At 36.8% G+C, this 15,330-nt stretch overlaps 1 protein-coding gene across 10 annotated transcripts in view; it reads left to right on the top strand.

Annotated features, from left to right (window-relative positions):
- The window catches only part of LOC105219972 (tyrosine kinase receptor Cad96Ca), a 161,006-nt gene that overhangs the window by 39,913 nt on the left and 105,763 nt on the right, over positions 1-15,330 (top strand). The window lies entirely within an intron of this gene.

Here is a 15,330-nt window from a genome sequence, read left to right as displayed (position 1 = left end):
CATATGTCATGTTTATGCCATGCCAGGTCGATACATAAGAATGCCTCAACCAAGTTCCCGTAGACTTTGACGAATTAGTATCGATGTACATATGTATACTCGTTCACCGAACTTCATTTTGTATTTTTGGATTTATATTTACTGGACCTCATATTTTGAAACTATTATTAATTGAGTTTTTAAAAATATGGCACATTGTGACTGTTTATATTTGTACATTAGTTCAAACAAATTGCTTATTTCATTATGGATGCCACATTTATTCATGTCCCAACTAACTATCAATTGGTCAGTTTTTTTCAATAGTACTTTATTTATTGGATCTGCTTTTATCATGATGATCACGGTGATCATGGTGATCACGTGATTCTTCTAAGCATTTTCGATGGGAACTTGCACATTCGATGGAACGTTGCACAGGTTGTACCTCACAGTTGAATGCCATACATCAAAATCGGCTTTACGGCCGCATTATATAATTTACTAGCTGACCCCGCAGACGTTGCCCTGCGCGAAATTATTTGTTTTGAAAAGAAAAAAAGTGGAATTTATATTGTGTTGAAAATATTTATTTGCGATTTCTAAATATTTTTCAATGCAACGCAGCTTGATAAACAACAAATTTTGTTTTCTATTCCGGTGCGTAAATGTAAAGAGATAGTTTTCCAACTCACATATCACATTATTCACAGTTTCGGCGTATGAAGATTGCGAAGCATAGTAATGACAGATCTAACTTTGAGACGCAAATGATGCGGCGGCATGTTAGGCAAATCCAAAGAATTTAGAAATTCAACTGGATAATCCTATAGTTTAAGTCATCAACATCGGTATTTTTGACAGCTAAAATTGCGCGTGCACTCAACCTTTGTAGTTACGATAATTTTGGCCAATGTTCGGATAAACATTCGCGATGAGTTCATCTATCGGTGGAGGTGGAATTGATATCAAACCATTGGAAGTAGCAAGTATCAACCGGAATTTGCCCATTTCAAATTCTTAGCAGTTCTTCTGCGGTGCTATCCTGTTGCAGGAACAATCGCATATTCATAGTCAATCGTAGGAAGTGTTTGTCAAAAATCGCCTGATAACAGGAGCATTACGCCACCAAAGCGACGACAATTATTCTACAGAACTTTCATTGTTCTTTCAAGTGAAGAATTGAACTCATCTCATACTATCAGTTTACAATTCATCAAAATTTTTGCCATATCTGATTGCGTTGCAAACAGGTGTTTCATTTGATAACGGAAGCTTCAGTGCCGAATATGCCGTTCTTCCAACTAGTAGCGTTGCAGCAATTATAGTAGATGCGAGAGCCAACGCAATGCCATTTTGAGATCGTATTTTTGCCAAAATCATTGATATCAGTAACGTTTTCCCCGTTCCGCCGGGCGCATCAAGAAAAAATAGTCCACTATTTCCATCATTGACAGCCTTCATCAATTCATCATCCTTTGCTGCTCTTTGAATAATGGAACATTTCTTTGTTCTAGTTGTTCCAAAGTTATTCTATCGTATGCATGCTCACATTCCAATGTACGATTCAGTACATTTCTGATTTGACGATTTGGTGCAGGCATATGAATTTCAATCAATAGTTTGCCACCCATAATCAAACACCAATCTTCAATCAACATGTCATCGTTCATTTACAATTCTGAATTCTCTGTTGTCGCTTGCCACTTTCCGACTTTTCCGAATTATTCTTTTATTGATAGATAGACAATCTTCAAAATATTTTTAATATATTTGTTTTTTATTTGTGTTGTCAACTCAAATAAAAATCTCTTATTATTTCTATATTTTCAATTTTTCCATATTTGCTTACTTCTTAAACCTCACCTGTACTTCCGCGGACATTTCAAGACTAAAATTAACCAAATCGGTTCTGCTATTCTCCACTTTTAGCGAAACTAACGAACAACAAATCATTTATAGAAAACCTTTGTATTTTGTATTGTGTAATATCCTTAAATTTCCAAATTTATTATAGTTCGTATAATTCACAGATGTATCCGTACAAATGTTAAACTAATATAATTGTTAATTAAATATTAATAATTATTCAATTCCCCGTCCGGCACGGTCGGCGTCAACTACACATCCAATCTGAATTCAGGCACGTTACATATAATATTCATTATTGTTGAATTATGAGAGTGTATTGTCACTCTCTCTTACACGTACAGACCTCCACACTCCTTCCATTTTCTCCAGACGTAGTTTAAGGTTCTCGCTTGGCTTTTGCTGTTCCCCAGATGTTGAAGTTTCCTGTGGTATCAAAGTTTGCAAAGACGTAGATCGAGAAAAATAATCGGTGTCGAGACAAACTGGAGCTGCAGGACTCAATGGGTTTGTGGTCACAATTTTTTTAAATGACCAACATTCCTAGTGTATGTTTTACCGCCAGCTGAAATCTGCACAACGTTTCCTTCTCGCTTTACTACATTATATGTTGTAGTAACAATTGTGGGTGTCAATTTATGCGGAAATATCACGTTCTTTACGAGTACTGTATCTCCAACTTGTATGCCATTATCTCCCGCACTCCTGGCCTTGTCAGTCAACTGTTTCCCGGTTTCTTTTTCCCGCATGTCCTTATCTTTCTCTTCTGAGTCTGTCATTTCCCCTACAAGGTCCTGAATGCAGGGAATTTTGTCTCTTATTGCTCTGTTAAACATTAGCTCTGTCGGTGGAGCGCCGGTGGTACCATTGTACATTAAAACGAACTTCTGAATTTCTTTCTAATAGCTTTCGTTGTTTGCGTGAGGTATCTTTAAACGTTTCACTAGGGACTTGTTCATGTTTTCTACTTCACCGTTAGCCTGGGGCCAGTATGGAGGCGTAGTCATTAGTCGTATGCCATTGGTTTTGCTAAAACGTGTAAACTCAACTTATGAATTGCTTTCCATTATCAGACGTTAGGGTCTCTGGAAATACCAATCTTGAAAATACATATCTCTTCCATTTCATCTATAATGTTTTTAGATGTTATCGATTTGATCACTTTGAACTCCATATATCTGGAATAGTAATCAATTAGTACCAATATATTATCCCAATAGATCTTTTGCTAAGCATTTCCAGGGTCCATTCGGGAAAGGGTGCCTCTCCATCGGGGCTGGTTTTGGAGGCATTGACACTATAAGGCAATCTTGACAAGTCTTCGCGTAATTTTCAGCATCTTTGTCAACACAAGGCCACCAAACTTTGGAGCGTAACCTCCGTTTCATTGCACTTATTCCTGGATGACCCTCATGTGCGAGGCCTAGAATTATTTCTCGTAACTTTCGTGGGATTACTAGTTTAGTGCCCCGTAATAGAATATCACCAACTATAGAGAGCTCCAAGCGAAATGGATAATATGGACTTGCCATGTTCACTTTCCACGAGTCCTGGCTCAAACATGTCATTGCCTAAAATAGAATTCTCGCTAATCTGTGATATGGAGAGCGATTTCGGTATCAAAGTTGACACAACTCGGAAAATATGTTCCTCGCCGGCCCAGTCATATGGATCTGCGTTGTTTTCTTGGGAAAGTCTTGATAGTGAATCTGCAATATTTTCTTTTCCTGCTTTATATATCACTCGGAAACGATATGATTGTAACCTTAAGAACCATCTTTCGATCCTCGCTGGGGGTCGTGAGGTTGGTTTAAATATGGTTTCTAGTGGCTTGTGATCGGTTATCAAATCAAAGTGTAGTCCAGCCAAATAATAATAAAATTTTTCCACAGACCACACAAAGGCCAGACTTTCCTTTTCAGTTTGTGAATATCTCTTTTCCACCGATGAGAGACTCTTACTGACAAATGAAATGATTCGAGAAGTATTTGCCTTATCAAATTGCACTAATACGGCACCCAGGGCCACCGGACTAGCATCTGCAATTAAACACGTTTTATCCTGTGGGTTAAAGTATGAGAGTTTCGGTACAGCGGTTCGCCTTAAATCTTTGGTACGCTTCGTCCTGCTCTTTGCCCCAAACAAATTTCTAATTGCTCTTCATTAGTTTCCTTAGAGGTTCGGTGCTGTCTGCCAAGTCAACTACAAACTTACCCACATAAGTAGCTAAACCAAGAAAACTACGTACTTCTTCCTTATTCTTTGGCGCTCTGAATGCTGTGATTAATTTTACTTTTTCGGGATCAACTTCAATCCCCTCATCCGATAGAATGTGTCCCAAAAATTTCAGTCTTTGAGTTCTTATTATGCATTTCTTTTCGTTCAGCAAAACATTGTTTGTTTTAAAAATTGTCTTAACCGTTTCCAGTGCTTTGTCATGTTCTTCAAGGTTACTCCCAAAAATTATTATGTCATCAATATAGTTCAATGCATTTTGGCAAGGAGATATTAGTTCTTCCATTAACCTCTGAAATATCTCTGGGGCCGAATTAACCCCAAACCTTAAACGTTTATAACGAAATAAACCCCGGTGCGTAATAAATGTAGTAATTTCTCTACTGGACTCAGCCAACTCTAACTGTTGGTAGGTGTTTTTGAAATCAAGACGAGATAAATACTTGGCTCCCTTTAGTTTGGTCATAAAGTTGTCAAAAATTGGTAAAGGATAGTTTTCTCTCTGTATTGCTTTATTTGCACGGCGCATATCTATACATACCCGAATATCACCATCATCTTTAAAGGCAATCACCACCGATGATATCCAAGCACTCTGGCCAGTTACTGGTTCGATGATATCCCACTTTAAAGCCTCCTCCAGTTTCTCAGTTATTTTGCCCTCCAACGTCGTCGGCACACGTCTCATGAGTTGCTGCACTGGAACTATAGATTCATCAATAGACAGCTTAACAGAAACATCCGGCCATTTGGCAAACGGTTTTGCTTTTTCAACTCTATGCACGTTTAAACCTACTCTTAGAACGTTGAGTTCGATAGCTGTGTCACGTAGTAACAGAGATTGTTTACCATTTCCGATTACATAATATGTAGTAATCTGTTCTGGACCGTTTTGTATTGAAATTGGAGCTTCAAAAACTTGCAATACCTTGAGTAGACGATCTGAAGCATATGCCCGAAATTGGTTCTCTGATTCAGTACGTGAATTAAACATAACAGCCTTTCTCTCACATAGTTGTTGCCAATCTGTTTGGCTGATTAGGTTTAATTTAGAGCCCGAATCGATGATCATAGTAATTCTATAACCTCCTATTTTACACGGAACCTCTCCCTCTTGTGACGACTTATCCTCCACTCTGAATAACGCAGTTTCCTTCGAACTGTCGAGTACATTTTTAATTTCGCTACTTATAGCGTTTCTTATCCGGTCCATCTACCTTGAAGTTGGGCTTCCGTATCCTTATGCGACATTTCCGATAAAAATGCCCAACTCTATCGCATTTCCTGCATTTCATATTTTTGGCGGGACACTCCATACTATTTTCACGATGTCCCCGTTTACCACATCTTCCACACTCGCTATCTATATTTATATATACTTTGATGTACAATTTTGTTGATGCCGCTTGGATTACCTTGGGTGGTCATAGACTGTGTTTGTTTGTTGACTTGTTCATCAATACTACAAGTTTTTATGACCTCATCCAAAGTTAGTTCGTTTTCAAGTAACCTTTTTTAAACCTAACGGAGCCCAGACTTCGATGATTTTATCTTTTAAACAGATTTCTTCAATCTGTTCTTTGGTCTCGCCAAATGAACATCTACATAGCTATCTGACGACGTAATCTCATCAAAAACTCTGTAAAACATTCACCTTCCAGCGGTGTTATAGAACGAAACAAGTGCCTTTCAAAAACATAATTCCGTTGTGTCGAAAAATACTCATTGAGTTTGGTTATCAAAGGTGTAAACACGTCGTTCTTCACTTGTTCGTCGTATGGTACTAAAGCACCAGGAATGTTTTGTTCACATAAGGGTTGTTTGTAAGTCATAAAACTAAACGAGTTAGATATAGGGTTGTATATATAGAAACGATCAGGATGACGAGACGAGTTGAAATCCGGATGTCTGTCTGTCTGTCGGTCCGTCCGTCCGTCTGTCCGTGCATCGAATAACTTGAGTAAAAATTGAGATATCTTAACGAAACTTGGAACACGTATTCTTTGGCACCCTGAGGAGGTTGCTTTCGAAAATGGGCAAAATCGGACCATTGCCACGCCCACAAGATGCCGAAAACCAAAAACCTATAAAGTGTCATAACTAAGCCACAAATAAAGTTATAAAAGTAAAATTTGGAATAAAGGATTGCACTAGGAAGGGGCATATTTGGATGTAATTTTTTTGGGGAAGTGGACGTAGCCCCGCCCCCAAATCGGTTATTTTTATATCTCTCGCAAACCAATAAAGCTATATAAACCAGTCGGTTCTGCAGTCGGTTCTCCTACGTACCCCACTAAATACCATGAAAATAGTTGAAATCGGATAATAACCACGCCCACCTCCCATACAAAAGTTAAGTTGAAAATTACTAAAAGTGAGTTAACTCACTAACGAAAGACGTCAGAAACACTAAATTTCACAGAAATAATAGCAGAAGGAAGCTGCACTGAGATTTTTTTACAAAATGGAAAATGGGCGTAGTATCGCCCACTTATGGGTCAAAAACCATATCTCAGGAACTACTCGACCGAATGAAATTCGGTATATAATATTTTCTTGACACCCTGATGACACGTGTGGAAAATGGACGAAATCGGTTCACAACCACGACAACTTCCCATAAAACTCATTTTTGAATTCCATCTTATTCCTTCACTTTATAATATATACATAAGGAACCAATGAAGATAGCGATTGTCGAGATTGTCGAATTGTAGAAATCGGACTATGCCCCGGATATCGAATATGAAGAATTCAGTGCCTAAGGTAACTTTTCACCGAAAATTTCGGTAAATCTCTCAGGCATTTTAATTTAATTCAGAGGAAATATTTTTCTTCTAATAGTGTGCCTCTGAACCAGAAAAGGTTAAAATCGGGCCATAACTTTCCTTATATATGAATATATGAGAATACCTAATTATAGGATTTTCAAAAATACGATGAGCTTATAAATCGGTTAATATGTGAAATATATTTATGCCAAATATATGGGTCAAATTGTGTGTTTTTTTAATAAAGATATAGCAATAAATTGCGAAAGTATAAAATGTTCGGTTGCACCCGAACTTAGCCTTTCTTAATTGTTTGACTAGGACTCCAGTATTTTATACAAATTTTAATGCAGAATGTTTTTAATCTTACCTAAGTCAAATAAGTATCCGGAAATTCTCATTTTAAATTTTCCCGCTGAGAATATTTAAAATTTTTTTTCGCCAAGCTGGTACAACTGTCAGCCACTACTCTGTCATTTTTTATTGCTATGTGTCATTTTGTTTGTTTACGGTGTCATTAGGAACAAGTCAACCTTTTGTGTGCGTTGCTAAACTAATTATAATTTGTTAATTACTAACTAATTTGAGAATTTCCGGGTACTTATTTGACAAAAAAAGTCCTTCATGCTACACCTTATCAAACGCCTGAGCCATGTCTCGAAATATCGCTGAGCAGTACTCTCTATGCTAAAATGCTTTCCTTATTTCGTTAGTTGTTCTATTTACTTGCTCTATCGTGCTATGTTTTGCACGAAATTCGAATTAGTGCGTTGGTATTGCATTGTTTTCGTGGATGAAAGGAGATATCTTTGATAGTAACAGCTTTTCAAATATTTTTGAAAGACGGGGTAGAAGACCTCTATTGGTCTGTATGACGACGCCTTTTTCAAGTCTTTCCTAGGTTTTACTATCAGGATAATCAGCGACTTTTTCCATAAAATTGGATTGAATCCAAGACTAAGAATTGCATTGAAGAGCAAAGAGAACACTCTACTACACTCACTCTACAGCAATATTTGGTTACTCAATTAGCAGTTTTGGTCCTGGCGACTTTTTTTGATTTTTATACTCTCGCAACAAAAGTTGCTAAGAGAGTATTATAGTTTTGTCCACATATTTGTTGTTTGTAAGTCCTAAAACTAAACGAGTAAGATATAAGGCTATATATACCAAAGTGATCAGGGTGACGAGTATAGTTCAAATCCGGAAACTGAAAACACATAAAGTGCCGTAACTAAGCCATAAATTAAGCTATGAAAATAAAATTTGGCACATAGGATCGTACTATGAAGTGGCATATTTGGATGTAATTTTTTGTGGAAGTGGGCGTGGCCCCGCCCCCAAATACGTTTTTTGTACATATCTCGCAAACCAATAGAGCTATATAAACCAACTTTCTGCAGTCGTTTTTTTAACCACTTCTTAATACAGTCCGAAAATGTGATGGGCTTAATAGCTTATAAATCGGCTAATATATGAAATTTCTTAGCTAAATTAAATGAGCATATAATCTTAGATATAATGAATGTTGGTGATGAAAATGAGTTTAATCGTCTCAGGAATTACCTCAGCCTATATACCATGTATGATTATTTTCGTTTTTCTATTGGACTTTATACCGAATATATGGGTCATAAAAATATAGCAATAAATTGCGAGAGTATAAAATGTTCAGTTGCACCCGAACTTAGACTTTCCTTACTTGTTTTTTTTTTATTTTACTTTAGAATTATTATTTAGTACCTTCATTATTTTTATATACTCCCCATAGGTCCATTTCTTCTTTTCACAAATTTTACTAAGATTCCTTAATTTTCTACCAATTTTTATACTCTTGCAACAAAGTTGCTAAAGAGAGTTGCTAAACGAGTTAGATATAGGGTTATGTAGGTATATCAAAATGATCAGGGTGACGAGTAAAGTTCAAATCCGGATGTCTGTCTGTCCGTCCGTCCGTGCAAGCTGTAACATGGGTAAAAATTGAGATATCTTGATGAAACTTGGTACACGTTTTTCTTGGCACCATAAGAAGGTTAAGTTCGATGATGGGCAAAATCGGAAACTGCCACACCCACAAAATGGTGATAACCGAAAACTTATATTATAATTATATAATTATAATTAGTTATAATAAGCCATAAATTAAGTTATGAAAGAAGAGAGGATTTTTCTGGGAAGTGGCATATTTGCATGTATTTTTTCTTTTGGGAAAGTGGGCGTGACCAAGCAACCTACTAAGTTTTTTGAACATATTTCGTAAACCACCAAAGCTATATCAATGAAAATCTCAGGAGTACTTTTTCAGGCAGTCCTTATACAGTCTAAATCGGATTATAACCATGTCCACTTCCCATAGAAAGGTTATGTTGAAAACTACTAAAAATGATTTAATTCAGTAAGGAAAAACACCAGGAACCTTAAATTTCATTATAAAGATAGTGCAGAAAGGCTGCGCTCAAATTGGTATACACAATATACAATAAATGAGCGTGGTTCCGCTAACTTATGGGTCAAAAACCATATCTCCGAAACTACTCCACCAATTTCAATGAAATTCGGTTCATAATATTTTTCTGGCATCCCAATGATATGTTATAAAAATAGCCTTAATCGGTTCACAACCACGCCTACTTCCCATATACCAGAACATTGAAGTCGATCTGAATCGTTTACCTTACCATATATAATGTAAGCACTAGTGAAGATATCGGAACAGAACTTGGCACCAATACTGGATAGTGTGGCATCGCCCTTAATAAATAGGGTAGATATACATTTTATATAAGCTTAAAATTAACTTGCAGGAGTATCAGCTTCTTCATTCTCTTTGGTCGGTCCACGTGATCCGTTTTGAAGCGTTAGTCCTCTATTGCGTGGTGGACGATGTCACTTAGGCGTAGGTTTGGCGGCGTTTTTGTTTTGGTTAAACACTTAATAGTTCGCTTTATTGTTTATAACAGGTTTTAAAATATATCACGACACTTGACGCGCGTTTGTTTTGCGGCGTTTTTTGCTGGACTGAAATCAACTTTTTGTACATTTTTTTTAGTTTCCGTCGTTTAGCTTTTCAGTTATAATAAATAATATATTTACGTACAGATTTTAAGTGAACGATTTACTTTAATACTCTTGATGTAGGCAACTTCAAGTTTTTAAGTTCTCGGTCGCCAGCCACCGTATAATCAATGACACGCTTTTTCGAATTGCGAAGTTGAACTCAATTTCTTTATTGAGTTCATTTCTCTTTATACAAAATTTTGCTTATGTACTTTTAGCTTACATATGTACGAATTCGTACTTACTAGTACTTATTTCTATATATTCAATAATGATAACGTAAGCAATAATCATAGCAAACCTCAGTTTGATCGAGAAACAACCTATATTGCGGCGGCACGGCTTCCGCTCTGGTTTAGTGCCGACGAAATGTGTTGTTGTTGTAATTTTTGGAATCGAGCAACAATGATATTGTTTATTTGCAGAATATTGCTGAATTGAATTACTTATTATAGTTGCAATTTGTATATTTTGAAAGCTACGAAAACTTTGTTGTTGTATATTTTGTTAGCTATGCTAGCTGTGATAACTCACATGTCAATCAATGTGCACTTTTTTTCGGAAATACTGTTGAAGTGAAAGCAAGTACAACTTTCGATGCCGTGGAAAAATCTAAAGAGTTATAAGAATTGTGCATTAAGGAAGACACCGACGTCCTGACGCTAATTGAATATATCTTCACTTTTGTGGTTTACGGAATCTGATAAAAAAGAAAACAGAATTAGTTAAACTCTTCGTTAGTGAACCGAAAAATCATAACAACAATGTATAAAAAAAAACAAAACATTGTTATTAATAGAGACAGTCGTACTAAACACGTGCGTAAGCAAATAATTATATGTACAATCAGTTGTTCTCTTCTTACAATTAACAGCTGTGATCAAAGCTGCCACACAGGTTGAATAAACACTGAATAAAAAGTTTTTTTGTTCTAACACACAGTAGGGAAATCGCTAAAAACAAAAAACAAAGATGGCAGCAAACTATGTCAGCTGCTCTCAAAACTGAGATTAAGTTTAAAAACTATTCCTTCAAAACTTATTTGTTAGCTGCAAGAAATATTAATAAACAAATAAAACATGCCGCACCAATAAAATTAAACGAAACTGAAAGTGTCAAAATGAATGCACAAAAAGTTGCAGTATTTGTAAATTATTTGAGAAACATCCCTGCCAGCCAGGCCTAACCACTTTCCCCTCATGCTTCTTCAATTACTAACACCAACGCACACGTTTGGGTTGTTTTGTTTTTGTATTCGTACGTGTGAGGGGAATAGTGGTTAAAAAACTCACAAGCAGCTATGCTGGCCTATGACAAACTCACCACTTTTTTACCACTTTTGTGGGTTTAAAAAACTTCGGTTTAACCAGCTTTTTCACCACCTTTGGCTGGCAGGGATATTTACACCTAACGATGGACATGAGCTAAACTGTGAAAATAGTTGGTTGGATCCACTCGTCAGCATTTCTCCAGTTACTAGTAAAGAAATTAAAAGTATTATCAGGAACGCAAGTCTCAAAAAAGCTCCTGGGTTTGATTTAATAACTGGAGAAATATTACGCAATTTACCAAAGAATTATATAAAAAAAATTGTAAACACCGCATTATACTTAAGATACGTTCCATCGCTTTGGAAAGTATCTGAAGTGATTATGATACCTAAGCCAGGTAAACCAATACATGAAAATCTTTATAGAAAATCTTCGGGAATGTTCGGTTTCAATTGAAAAAATCTGTTTATATATACAGTAATCCACGCTAAAGTGCCCCTTCTTAACATGCAAAAATTTTGAGACACTTAAGCGGGAAAGGCACTTCAATGAATACCGCTTAAGTGCCTCGAGGTACTTACCAAGCTTTTTCTCAAATACTTCTATCAATTTTTTTTCTTTTAGAATGAAATTCACATTTATTTCTTATTAATAACAAAAATACTTATTATTAATAATGAATATGAAAAAAGAACATAATAACACTATGTATATGTTTTCCCTTTGACAATACTCAGTGCATTCAATGTCAAAAATATTAATGGGCACTTAAAACAAGAAAATTGCAAACAATTTTGTATTTGTGGCTTAAATATTACAGGCATTTAAGCGGGAAAGGCAGTTAAGCGGAAGCTCTTAAGCGGGGAATTCAATATGTAAATTTAGAGAAAAAACAACGATGTCGCAAAATATGGTAAGTGGGAAAGGCACTTAAACGAGGGGGCACTTAAGCGGGCACACCCACGCCGTTAGTTCTGCTTTTTCCCGCCTGGATAGGGAAGCGAAGCGAATGGGTCTGGTGGTGAACGAGGACAAGACGAAATATCTCCTGTCATCAAACCAACAGTCAGCGCATTCGCGTCTTGGCTCCCACGTCACTGTTGACAGTCATAACTTTGAAGTTGCAGATAATTTCGTATACCTAGGCACCAGCATCAACACCGATAATAATGTCAGCCTTGAAATCCGACGCAAAATCACTCTTGCCAACAAGTGCTACTATGGACTGAGTAGGCAATTGAAAAGTAAAGTCCTCTCTCGACGAACAAAAACTAAACTCTACAAGTCCCTCATCATTCCCGTCCTACTTTATGGTGCAGAAGCGTGGACGGTGTCAACATCCGATGAGACGGCACTAGGAGTTTTCGAGAGAAAGGTTTTGCGGAAGATTTATGGTCCCTTAAACTTTGGCAACGGCGAATACCGCAGACGGTGGAATGATGAGCTGTATGTGTTATTCGACGACATAGAAATAGTCCAGCGAATAAAAAGACAGCGGCTACGCTGGCTAGGTCATGTTGTTCGAATGGACGAAAGTGCCCCAGCTCTGAAAGTTTTCGATGCAGTACCCGCTGGTGGAAGCCGGAAGAGGAGGGCCTCCACTCCGATGGAAGGACCAGGTGGAGAGGTACCTAGCTTCGCTTAGTATAATCAATTGGCGCCAAATTGTCAAAAGGAGATATGCGTGGCGCGCTGTTGTGGACTCGGCTATAACCGCGTAAGCGTTGTCTACACTAGTCGAGAAGAAGACTTAAGCGGGGATCACTGTAATCAAGTACTAAAGCCAATTTGGGTCGATGGAGCTCAACTATTGGGTTGCTCAAGTCAAAGCTGTATTGCCTGCATTCAGCGCTTCGAAAATAAGGTACTAAGAAGTATAGTTAATGCTCCTTGGTATTTTAGATCTGCTGACTTTCACCGTTATTTCACGATATGAGGCTTAGATAGCATGTAAATGAAGAACTATCCAGACTCATAGAAACTGCTGAACGAGAAAACCGACTGAGACGTAAGACAACATTTAGCTTTTTATTATTTTTTAGGTTATTAGAATTGAATTCTTTTTAGTATTTAATCATAGTATACTAGGTCTAATTGTAAAATAAAAAAAAGTACACTACCCCATAGTCATCTGGATCAAATTCCAGAGAATCCTGGATCCAATAGCGAAGAACCATGGAGGAGAGGTATTCAGATCGATGGGTACGACATATGATGGCTGAATAGTGCTGTGGCATACAACGGGATTGTCCTAATACATCTCATTCACGAAAGTCGTGAAAAAGAAAATTTTTGTATACATGATAATTTAATAAATGCTGTTTTCCCTTAAAAATTTGTTTTTTATACATATCAATATTTAGAAAAGTACACGTACGAAGTGAAATTTTTGGTATGAATGTAATCAGAATACAATCCTAAGTTAATAAAGTAGTACAGGGTATTAGCACCAAACCCAGTGTTATTGTTTGTTTGATTTTTTTGTTTTTATCTTTTTGTTTTGTGCACAATTTTATCGATGCTATTTACTTTTAGTTTGATTATATGAGTATGTCTTAACGTTTTGTTGTTTAAAACGAGTTCAATATTAAAATATCACATCACATACTAGCCGATATATACAGAACTAGCTGACCCCGCAGGCGTTGCCCCACGCGAATTTTTTTTTTTTGAAAAGAAAACAAAGTGGAATTTATATTGTGTTGAAAATTTTTATTTGCGATTTCTAAATTTTTTCAATGTAAAGCAGCTTGATAAACAACACATTTGGTTTTCTGTTTCGGTGCGTAAATATAAAGAGATGGTTTTCCAACTCACATATCACATTATTCGATGGCTCGCCACAATCAGTCGGGTTCAATTACACAGTTTCGGCGCATGAAGATTGCGAAGCATAGTAATGACAGATCTAACTTTGAGACGCAAATGATGATGAATGAATGATGAGTTCATCTTTCATTGAAGTGAATTGACAAATGGCAGAGGGGGGCTTCTACGAGGGGGGTATTATGAAGTTCCCGTGGAGACAGATTATCGAACGAAACGGCGCATATTTGAATAAATAGCAAAAAAGCGGAAGGGAAATATTTGCCAACCTATATATGTTTTGTGCAAACTTCACATAAACCATCTAGTAAATAGTCCGAACAAAGCCTAAACATTTGATTTGGATCTTGAGTTATAAAATTACAACGAAAAATACCTTTGCTTTTTATATATTAGATATAGTCCACCGGAAGTTTGAAAATCAGAATATGAGGTATATGGGGGCTAAAGGACGTATTGAAGTGTTTTTTTTTATTATTTAGAATATCTGAGAGATTTACGTATATTTTCAAAAAGAAATTAACCCCAAACTTCTCTTCTGCTGTTATTACTTAAACTGAGCGACAACACAAAAAAAGCGCTTTGAGTAAATGACATTCTCAGATTTTAGCAACTCTCTGAGTTTTGAGTTCATTTAATACTTTGTTGTTCTTTGCACGCTCGTCTTGTGTGTTTTGTATGTGATTTACACGAGTGGCAGATCGAGCAGCCGAAGACGTAATATTTTATCTGCACATTATTCAATTTGGTTCACTATGTTTCACATTTCCGTTTTCCATTTGACAATTCTTCTGTTGTCTATTCCCATTCGTAGGTCGTGAACGCTTCAGCCTGTCGTAATCTTGTCTTCTATCATTCATGGATTAAGATCACCCCTTGTAAGTGAAAATCAAAAAGAAGAGTGTGTAAAACAAATACAATGAATATGCAATAGCAAGTACACGACTGGCTCAGCAGCTTCTTCACTCATAGTTCTTTGAGTAGATATTAGCTCACAATGCATGTCTATGAGTGTGAGTGGACACCGCCATCGCTTTTGAAGCAAGTTTACTCTCAGTAAGGAAATTAGGCACTCATGCAGTTCTCTGATATAGAACTTTCCAATACACACCCACACAAATTTATTGTGGGAGGCGACTTTAATGCGGAACATGTTTACTGGGGATCGCGTCTAATGACAGCTAAAGGGCGAGATTTATTCCAGGCAGCTCAAGAAACGGGGTGTGAGTTTATATCGACTGGAACTCCAACTTACTGGCCAACGGATACCAACAAAATACCAGATGTAATAGACTTTTTTATAACTAGGAAAATATTTCATC

Source organism: Zeugodacus cucurbitae, chromosome 2 (assembly GCF_028554725.1).
Source record: "Zeugodacus cucurbitae isolate PBARC_wt_2022May chromosome 2, idZeuCucr1.2, whole genome shotgun sequence".
Classification (NCBI taxonomy): Eukaryota; Metazoa; Arthropoda; class Insecta; order Diptera; family Tephritidae; genus Zeugodacus; species Zeugodacus cucurbitae.
The sequence above is the reverse complement of the archived record's forward strand: the minus strand, read 5'-3'. Positions and strand labels throughout refer to the sequence as shown.